Genomic DNA, 11,473 nt, shown 5'->3' with positions numbered 1-11,473 from the left:
AGGGGCAGCTACTTGGGCAGCGGAAGTCGGCATTGCCGAACACCAAATTCAAACCTTGACACGATGGAGATCGGACGGATACAAAACATACATCGAGTATTCCCGAGAGGAACGTATCAATCTCTCTCAGCGCTTCCAACAGCCCGCAGGACCCTCCCAGGCCACCCATCTAGCTCGCCCGCCTTGATATGGGCTGCTCGTGTTGGACACCTTGACGGCAGGCACGCCCAGGCAGTCCTCGAGGCATGAGTGCCTAACTCGTGTTGGGATGCATCGGTGCCAACAATCCCGAGCGACAAGGGCAGCGATCGACTCATCCCCAAAGCCTCCAGCAGTGGAAACTGCGTACTAATGCAAGAAGGAACGAAGAAGGCGTATCCTCTTTCATTTTGGTTTTTCTGTTCAATGTCTATTAGTTTTTCCATTTCTTCTCTGCTTTATTATCACGGGTAGAAACTTTGTGGGGTATATATTCTATGCTTTGGAAAATTGGCATTACCAATCCCCCACAGTTCCATTCTATTTCAGTGGATTCTGCCACCTTCTGTCCATCCTCTAGTGTGTCTGCTTCATGTAACCATATATCCTTCATGTGGGCATATACAACTTTATTAACCTATGTCCTCCTCCCAGTCTTTCCTCAATGTCAACAGGTAAGTGTCACCTAACGCCATGACACATTGCCAGTAACTGTCAAGAATAGAAACTCAAAATATTAGTCCCAATACCTAAGATTAATAGACTCCGGCTTGCCCCTCTCACAACTTACTGGAACAGACAAATTACGGAATGGAAGATGGCTCAAGTGGGAAAAATAAACGAGAAGGATTAGTTGAGTTGGATGGGTTACCCGGGTTGAGCCTATCTGAACTCAACCCGACCCATGGGACTGCAACCCGCAACCCGACCCGCCGAACCCGACCCAACCCAATATGGAACCCGGGTCAACCCAACCCAAACGTGGACTCACTGAGAGGCTTGTATATTGTGAATACAAGATGACACATATCACAAAACCAGCTTGGTGGATTACTTGTCTGGCAACACATTTTTCTCAACTGAATACAAATGGACACACTCAGGTTTTTGTTGGTGCAGGTTTATATTATCACTTTACTCTCAATTACCCCGCCACACTCCCATGTTTACTACCGCATACTGTTGGTAGTGAGTGTCAGGGCCAGGTTGGAGGAAGCCATGGGAGTGCAACCGGTTCTAATGATGAAGGGTTCGAGGGAAGAAGTTACTTTGTTTCGCATGTTGAGAGAAGCGACAGTTTCCCACCCCTTTTAAATCGTGACAAAAATTGGAAAAATATACTTTTCACCGCTTACATCATTTCTTCAACAGCTGTAAGGGATGAAATATCCTGTGCCTCTTATGTACTGTGCTCGAGTATTGTGCCCTAGCGTAGGAACTGTCATTTAGCCGCCTTCCGTGTTGGTGTCATATCGTCGGTTTTCCGTTTCGGTTCGCGTCTGCCATCCGGAGGACGGGACGAGTGGGGAGGTGCTTGTGGACGGCGTGTGTGTATGTGAGATGGGTGGTTGGACTGAAGCTTTTTTGGCTGCCTGATTTGTAGCAGTTTATGGGCTGTTTGGAAAAAATGGAAGAAACTTTTAATCGGCTAGAAACAGTCATTAAAAACGGTCAACCACCCGCAGCACCCCGAAAACCCCCCATAACACCATATAATAAATAAATTGCCCCCACATCCACTCAAAATCCTTTCTAGTATCACTGGTAGTAACCATTAAATCTGTGAGAATATAAATTGCTATCCGGGATATTGAATATATCATTATACACTATTTTCTAAAGATAACTATTGTGCTAGTAAAGTTTTTACACCCTAGGTTTGCCAAAACTTTCATCATACATGAAGTTTTTCACTTATAATAGCAACTAGGTCTACTATGTGCGTTTCAAAATGGAACGGTTTCTAGATATTGCCAAACGGCAGTTCCGTTTCTAATTTTCTGGAAGGGAAGGAAACTGTTGTTTGTATGTGCAAACGGAACGGAACCATTTTTGCCAAACAGGTTCTGACTAAAGCTGCCTTAGTAAAATGAGTGGCTTTTGACCGCCCGCATGCATGGTCGTTCTCTCTTTCTCTCTCTCACACACACACTCTCTCCTCCTCTTCCTCCATCTCTCACTCAGTTCTCCCCTTCCTCGCCCATCGTCAACAACCACAACGCCTCTGTTAATTTTCCTCACCTATTATCGACGAGCCTATCCTCGTCTGTCACGGTCCGTCCCTCGCTCCGTCTTTGACACTAACAGTTCCTCCTCCCTACGCCCTCTTCTTCCCTCCACTATATTTTTCACCCCAACGTACCTCACCCTTTCCGCTGCTTCCTCTCCTTTGAACCGAGCCTCCGCCCCACCGCCACCACTGGCACAACAATGCTGGTACCAATCATGGCCTACACACACCTCCTTTTTATCTTAATTCGTCTTAGTGCTTCCTCGCTTATCGTTTCCTTGTCCATCGAATTTAGCGATAATGGAAGCAAGTACAAGTCCGCAAGAAAGCCAGTTGCCACTTGCCCGAGAGGGGTGAACTCAAGCATCCTGCCTGTCCATCTTCAGGTTTGGACGTGACGGACAGCCGTGCAAGGGAGGATGCCTGGGACTCACGGGTATCTTGGCATCCGTCCGCACAACTACCCCGAAGTGGCTGGCGGTGGCTTCGGGTAACGGCTGAGTGCCCAACCGTCTCGTCCCACCCTGCCAGGGACGCCCAGGACTATGGCCTGCAAGGGAACTGCAGGGGACGGGGCACGGTTGAGACAACTGCCCGACCGGGAGAGAAGCAGGCACCCGCCCGGAAGGTGGAAGGACACTCAGGATGAAAAACGGAGGTTAGTTTGAACGATTTCTGGGTTCCAAACATAGATTGCTAACGTGATTGTTTCATATTATTTAGAATATTGAACCCAGCATTGGCCCACAGTATCAACTCGGATGGCTAGAATTGGGGGGGGGGCTTGCGAGAGTCATAGTCGACTATGCTTGTCGCGCCCCGTATGCCCCCCTCACATTCCGGGCTTAAGGTACACAATGGGACCATTTGGTGAGGTACCTTTACTGGCGAAGCTTCCCTCCTCCACCAACTCTCGTCATCTCCGCGTCATGCTGACAGTGTACCAAACCGTGGTGTCCGGACTAGACGCACAGAGTAGATGAGAGGATTCCTAAGATGGCCGTGCATATTAGAGTCCCCACACCACGACGCGGGACGGACCTCCAGGGCATACTGGTAGTTTATGATGGGGAATAGGCGAGATGCCCACTGGTGACTACATATTAGAGTTGGGCACTGCAGATAATGGCCGGGAGTTGCCGGTGCTCCGTTTTCTGTCCCTCCACCGTGTGCCCTGAGGTCGTCTGCCCTAACAACATTACGCTTAGGGCCTTCATTGGAAGACAATTGAGTGCTCGGATGGCCAATGTGGCGAAGCAACTGGGGGAGTCCGAAATTGAGCATGGAGGATAGGATTGGCCCACTGTGGGGAGCCAGGTTGATGAAGTAGGGGTGAGGAGAGGAATGAAGCGGTAATTGGGGAAGAGAGTGTTAGGGGGGTTGAGGAATCGGAGACTAACAGAGAGCTCTATTATTTCCACTTGTAGTTAACTTTCAATGCATTTCTCTTTTCCCATTAAAATACTTGTACTGCGAACTTTCCGTGTATCACACTGCTATGTAAACTAAAATATCCAGCTTCCCACATTCATAAACATGGTGTATCGAGAGATACTTGTATAGTCCATGCCTTCTAGACATAGATCCAAGTGGGACGCTCCGCCTAACGTCTTGGCAGATACAAAGCTCAACCAGAAACACTCTGACCTGACATTCCTATCTCTTAAACCCATTGTTCATGCCCCCCCCCAATGGCTGAACGTTTTCTTTCCTGACTTTTAACTGTGGCTGTTTCCCCCTCTGTAGCCAGTACAGACGGTAACCGTAAGCTCATATCTAAGCAATTGACCTGTTGGTGTTTACCCCCCGGGGAGCGGCTGGGCCGTATTTCTATCAGCCGATTGCCCATAGAACCTCCGGTGCCGCTCCAGCATACCATTACATTTAATATGCTTTGAACAAACCACGGACCACACAGGTTATCCGCCCACCGAATCTGGCTCCGAAAGACTCAGCTGAGCCGGGGAGTGCGGCAATGCGAGGGCTGTCAAGTTACAATTAGAACTGAAAGATATCAAACCCAACGATACAGACACCAAATACGGCGGGACCCCGCTCCTCTCGGCTACACAGCGCGGGCACGGGTGAGGTTTCAACTTTCTATCGGATCGAGAGGATTTCAATCCCAACCATAAAGGCACGAAATACCGCAAAATATAATTATTCCAGCAGGGGGCAGAGAGGGTACGAGAGGGCGGCAAAGTTGCTATTAGGATCAGAGAATATAAATATCAACACTGCAAGTGCTAAATCCCACGAGACACCACTAGGGCGGGCTGTGTGGTCTTGGCCCCAGGCAGCGGTAAAATTACTATTTCAATGCGAGGATAAAGATCCAAACCCAAGTGCTACAAATTGGGAGTGACACCACCATTGTGGAAGTCAATGAAGGGGTAAGAGGGAGTCGCAGAGCAACTATTGAAATCGTTTCCAATTGATCGATATGGTACTACAGTTTATTGGTATGTCAAAAGTGTTTTGGGAGTTCTGCTCTCAAGGTTATTAACTTGGTCTCGATATTTAGGAAAGCACTTTTGAAGGTTTCCGTGAAGGCAATGATTGCCTTTGCGACTATCGTTGGTACACACCAGTGTTAAAGAAATTCTAGGGCGGGATTGAATTGAATTGAGAAACGCATATCGGAGAGGAATTAAATATATGAAGATTGTCTTGTGAACCTGCGACCTATCCTTCTACAATGGTCGGTGAGCGGCCCTCTTTATACACAAAAAAACGGTAGCTACTGTACTCGGTGCCTTCCTATCAGGATCCTTCCTTCACTCCCACTGTACGCTCCATGTCCCAACAACGGTTTCTAGCTTTCACCTCAAATATAGTGTTTTGTCTCTACCGCCGCAGTTCCACGCTGTCCTCTCCTGTTCCTCCATCGGTAACGCTTCCGCCAGTCTTCGTCCAAATTCGCTCTTCATGGTTCCAGTTCGTTTCGTTTACCCATGATTAATCCGAGTCGCCTTTTATCTCTCTCCCGGTGCTCGTATACGCTTATGTGCCATTGTCGCTCCTACAAATACCTCTGCACATCAAAGGAAAAACATAATGCTGACCAAAACCCGCAGGCCAGCTTCCGAGTAAGCGCCGGTGATTCAAAGTAAATGTTCCCAAGTGTCCAGTATTTCCGTCCTTGTATTCGGACAGGTCGGACGCCAGTTCCCGGGACCCTGCCCTCGACGGACGCCTGTCCTGGTGTCCGCCCCAAGCTCTGCCGAGGAGGCCCGGCCGGGCCGAAAAATATAGCTTGGTTATCCGATTTATTCTGAATATGGAAAGTTTTCAACAATACGATTTATGGATCCATTGCTGCCATGCACGTCGTGTGGCCACTGATCGGCCGAATTTGTCGAAAGAGGGCTTCATGGAGTAATAACACAGGGAGAGCCTGGAATATGATGGTTCTGGTACATCAGGTGGCTTGGATTCTTTCGTAAAATGTATAAGTATTGTTTCATCGCTTCTGAGTTGAAACCAAAACATTCTGCTCCATTCCTTTGTAAATACATCTCCAGTGTGAAATAACGACTAATATTACGAGATAACCATCAATTAGGGAATAGTCAGCAAAATACCGAAGGGACTGCATGGAGGATCCACATCTAGCAGACGACCATCAGCCCCTGCGGTTTGCGACCATACCCTACAGAAGACAGCTAGGCCCGGCGGATACTACTACCCAAGCCCTGCAGAGGACTAACGTGTCCTGCAGATGACGGCCGGCCTCTGAACCCGACAGCCGGAAGATCCCATATGGAGTAAGACTGCCGGCCACGGGCGTCACCGCCCAGGACGGCTGTTTTCACGAAGGACGGATTACGTGCGCTGCCGTCCTTACGCACAATGCCCGGGCCGGCTGAGACGGTTAGAAACACTTGAAAACCATGGGGCCCCGGAATCATGAACATTATGAAGAAGCAAAAGCAGCGCAGGAAAGACTTTTTGAATAGAGAGCTGTGTGCTGCTAGAAGTGTCCCGGATGATCTAGGTCACCGGGACATAGAGTCCCTAAAAGCCGCAATCGTGCGGCAGGATATTCGCTGCTTTTGAGGGTAGTGTTGTTCACGAGCCGGCTCGAGCCGCCAAGACATTGGCTAGGGTCTCCACGACATTTCTGCACACTGCTATGGTAGAATGTTTTTCGATCTCGTTGGAGGCCACTAGAAAGTAGTGGCAGAAGACGGGTAGAGGGAGTAGTAGGCAGAGTGAATAGTATGTGGAAGGGGTACGTGGTGGTAGGAATCATGAAGTTGTGGCGGTTGGAGGTTGCGATGGTTTAACAGATATGCGGCACCGGTGCCAAGTGATGCGAGCCGGCTCGTAAACACTAAACCTTGCGGAGTACCTTTGTGAACATGTACCGAGAAGGGAGGGTTGCCCCGGCACCGACGGTGGCAACCATAGGAGGTCTCCTGGCGACCACACTCGCACCAGGTATGGGACTTGGAGGGTGGAGCTGCCTGACCCGTATGTGCTGTGGTGGGGGGGGGTGAGTGGAAAGAAGGTGGTGTGAACGAGACCAGAGAGGCGGGTGGGGGCTTCGGTCGTCAGCTGGGGAGGTTAGGTTCAAAGGCTGGAGGGAAGGAAGGAGGGAGGGAGGGAGGGCCCTTGATGGGTTTAGTTTCCTGCTCCCCAATTACTCTTATTTTTATCATTATTATCATAATAATGATGTCCGAATTCCCAAACGACACCAAGTTTTGTCAATCACGGAGCAATGTTTGTGCGGACCGACCACATTTGGAGATTAAGATGCAGAGTCACTGGCTAGGAAATAATCATATCTCTCTCCAGTACAGTGGTTGCAAAACCTCCACACTAGATAAATAGGCACGGACGCGGTTTGCTAATGAAGTAGATAGCCATAATAAACGATTCAAGTAGTTCTACGCTTGCTCGCGGAACTCTGGTACCCAGAACAGGTTAGAAGAGCTGCGTGCTCTTTATTTAAAGGATCGACTATCATACCAGGATCTAGCACACCGGTCTGTTGAGATGTACTTTTCGTTATTATGTATTCTTAGACACTACCCCGTTCGTTTCTTGGCTCTTTTCGTCACCAATTGGTACACACACAATTGGATCAGAGACACGCTACGAAAAAGCACCAAACCGGTATTGTCAAAAGGGTCGGATATCTTGCAGTCGCAAGCAAGATTATATCTCTATGGGAGTTATCAGTGATGATACTGGAGCACCTGGGGCCAATTTTCATAATCCGAACCAGTATATTGAAGATAGCCACAAGTACCGAGTGGCGGTTTCTACACAGGTAATTCATCCTAGATCTCACTACAACAGTGATTCCCTGCTTGTAAACTATACGGAGTAGCAACCTATTGCAGTAAATGACAGTAAAGATAGATATCTGCTAAAAGCATAATAGTTCTGGAAATTAATGCACTGTGCCCAACTATATTATACCTGAACCTAGCATAATTTGATTCATCTGGACACTTTGGCATTTTTCTAGTATTATGATAGCACAAATCCCTTTTACTTGAATGGCAAAACAAATTTAGTAACAATATTATGTGCTAATAGGTGATATATTATAAATAAGTAACTTATAGTACTACTACTGTCAACTGACAATTTTAACAAAATTCCAACTATTTCTTTTTCTTTTTATTTATGTTGCTTTGTTATGAATTCATTTTTGCTTTTTCTTGTAGGTTGCTTTATGACTAAGCAGTAATTATTTACTAGTGTTTTTGCATTGTTTCTAGGTCTACCTGAGTACTGTGGTATGGTAGGATGTTGTATTTTTTCTTTGTTTTTAGTTTTGGTTTCTGACAAAGCACTCATCATCTAAGAGTGTTTTGCGTCACGCTCGTGGGTAGCCATTGTTATGTACTAAGATTACCCACCAATTGGTTTCCCACCCGGAACTTGATGATAGGAGCCGCTGTGGATTCCGCGCTCCTCTCTTATACATATGTCAGAATGATTACCAAAGTGATCAGACATGCTTCGGCTTCGTAGACAGGTTCAATTTCACGCAATAGAGAAGCTCATATTTTGCCAATCTAGGATTTTATATCGCCGCTGTTCGGGGAATCGTGCCCGGTACACCTCGAGATTTAAACACAGTCATACAATATTAAATTCCAAGCTTCACCAAGAAGCTACCTGCTTCCACTATTGTGTGGTAGAATCTGATGGTGTCAGAAATAAAGTTTCTTCTGTCAAACAGGCCACTGCTCATGATCTTTGTGACTCCGTGTGTTAATCCTGTCAGAATTCAAGGCTCCTAGTTGGTTATGAGATACCAGCCAACATCTCAATAGTAATTGAATAAAAACAAAGCACCTTAAATACTGGCAACGTTAACAGTGGCACAGTCTTGCCTATTCGGGACACTTTGAGAATCCGGCACCAGTAACCGACTTGTAAAGTCATACTCGCGCCACGATTGTGTCTGGCCACTACAAAATGGGGCGCTGCTCCTTGGTGACTGCCAGCTCAACATGACTTGTGGCTCAACACAAATCTTTCTGGCTCTACCCAACCTTTTCATAGCTCAATACAAATTTGTTGAGGCTCAATACGACTTATTTGTGGCTCATCATATCCCGTTGTGCCTCAACATAACATTGTAGCTTAAGCTTAGTTTTGTAACCCTGCTTACAAAATCTTCAAATTTATATTTGTTTTTGTTCAACCTTGGTGGCTGCTTTATACTCCTAACTGTACGTCTGGAAACTTTCTTTTGTGGGCTTGAATTGCCTCCCAATCTTTTACAAATTATTTTATGGAAGGAGTGAAGTTCAATTAGCCTGTAAGATTCTGTTCGACTATGACATTACATTAAATTCCAAAGTTCTATTAGTCTTTCAGGTTACATGAAGCTACAATGTTACATTCAATAGACTACTGGTAAAGTTGAGCTGTAATGTTGTGTTGATCTACAATGTTAAACCACAAAACAAATGCGTTGAGCCACAAGTCATGCTGAGCTGGCAGGCACTCCGGAGGAGTGCCAAAGCTTGCGAGCGAGCGAGCAACCAGGGCTTTTGGCAGCCAGCCACAACCGTGGCACGAGTACTTGTCGATTTGCGAGTACCATTGAACTAACAACGGACGATTATTGAGCAACAATATGATGTGGGTGTGAAAAAAAGAAAGAATAAAAAAAACAATCCTGGTCGGACTTTCCTGCATTCAGCTTGCTGACCCTATCCTGCGGAATCGAGTATTCGGCTGTTGTAATGCCGCATTAAACTCTTCCGCCGTGCTAGATGAAAATTTCTTGCGACAAGTAGAATCAATACAAGGTTGAATAGCGTGATAAATATAACCGACAACTGAAGTGTAATTATGATAGTTTAATTTTAACCGCTCTCGGATCAATGCTACTGGTCGGTAGTAACATTGCTATTACTGGGGTCAGTAACTGGGTGATTAAGTTTAGGTTTCGGCATCCAAGCAGAGCGAAGTTACCCGACATTAGTCGCGCGCCCAACAATACCAGTAGACCACATACTTTACCTCGATCCTCCGCTCACACAAAACGAACCAGAGAAATCAAAGCAACAACCATCTACCGAAGGCCAACTACCACGACCTATCATCGTTCATCTCAAGCCGAAATGCCAAACTCTGACGACGCTACATTGTCCACCACCTCCAGTGGCCCCTCCTCACCTCATCCGCAAACACTGTGCATTACGGGTGCTAATATTCCCACCTTGGTCGCCTTTTTCGAGGAGCAAAATATTACCTTGCCTGCGGATTACACAGGGGCAGCCTTCATTACTTTCATGAGGAACTTTATCGCGTACAAAGTGGAAGCCACTGCCCTTCGGACTACTGCACGGATAATGCGTGATGGGACTTCGGTTATTAGTATTAAGCTCTCGACCCCCACCGCTTGCCGCCACGCGCTCCAAATCTTGTCGCAGTCCAAGGCATTTGAAGGCTGTAAGGTCGAGTGTCTTGATGATTCATTAATGGTTTGTCTCTAATTTACTAATTTTGTAAGAGACATTCTAACGTGAGCCCAAGGGAGTTTATGAACGTTGTGTCGTTGACCGTGTTGGAGAGGTGGGGTCCAATTATAATCTCTGAACCCGATTCACCTTGGCGTTACATACTCTGTAGCAAACTCATTCATAATTGTAACGCTTTTCATTTGTCTGCTTTGGCCATACCAGAATTTCACTGCGAACAGGCACTAAGTACTCTGTAACTTATGCACTGCTTCCGTGAAATTTGTGTAACCACATTTACCTTGGTTGAACTGTGGGCAAAGTCTATTGCTACGGTTTCTATGTTCCCTTTACATGTGCTGAGTTGATCATCTCCCAAGTTACATATAATTCGACACTGTAATCGCTTGGCAGAATCAATTCATAGTCCCACCCATGCATGTGTTATTCCTGTAGACTTACAGTATCTGCTTAATGCAATAGTATGATTTATCAATTTAGTAAGGCAGTTGAATGGATAACTGATGGAGTCTTGTACAACCAAGTAACAACTTTTCTTTGGTGATAAAGAGATAGCGTCATTCCCGGGGATGCGGCTCTTCACCAGGATGCAGCTCTCCATGGCAACCATATGAAAACCAAATCTTTATTTGATTATTTATAATCAAAGTTGTGATAATATATTGAAAATTGATTAGAAAGTACTTTTAAATATGGAGAATCAGGAAATGTAGTTCTAATTTCAAAATATGAAAGATATGCCTTGATATAGTAGTTTTGAGAATTTTGTATAAAAATAAGAAAACTCAATTTACAGGTTGTGTAAAAATTTAAATAAACTTAAGAAGACTTTTCTATCCCCAAAGTGTAATTTCTTCTGTCTTGTATACTTATAATATTATCCTCTCACTGTAATTAAATGCAATATTCACAGGTCATTGAAATAAATATAAACATGAATAACTACATATAAAATGTATCACTTTAACTATCTGATATCTAGTTACTAGATCCAGATATGAACTTCATACTCACTACTTACATTTCCATATCACCCTAACTATGTATACCAAGTTTGAGAGATGATGGATTGGTTGCTCAAGTTCTGTAGAAGTGAGCTGAATTTTAGGATAAAGGTTCTATATTTCAGGAGATAATAGTGAAAATAGTTAAAATGCAAATGCCGAAACTGATGAAATCTTGTTCAATAACTTTAATTATATTACTAGACTAGCAAACAGGACTCTTAGCCCTATCAAGGATCCAGTAAGTACGCAGTAGATTATTAACAGCTAGATTTTCAGTTAATAATTCTTTCTAATCA

The sequence above is a fragment of the Tuber melanosporum genome, assembly GCF_000151645.1.
Source record: "Tuber melanosporum whole genome shotgun sequence assembly, scaffold_23, strain Mel28".
Taxonomy (NCBI): Eukaryota; Fungi; Ascomycota; class Pezizomycetes; order Pezizales; family Tuberaceae; genus Tuber; species Tuber melanosporum.
Note: the sequence above shows the minus strand (reverse complement) of the source record.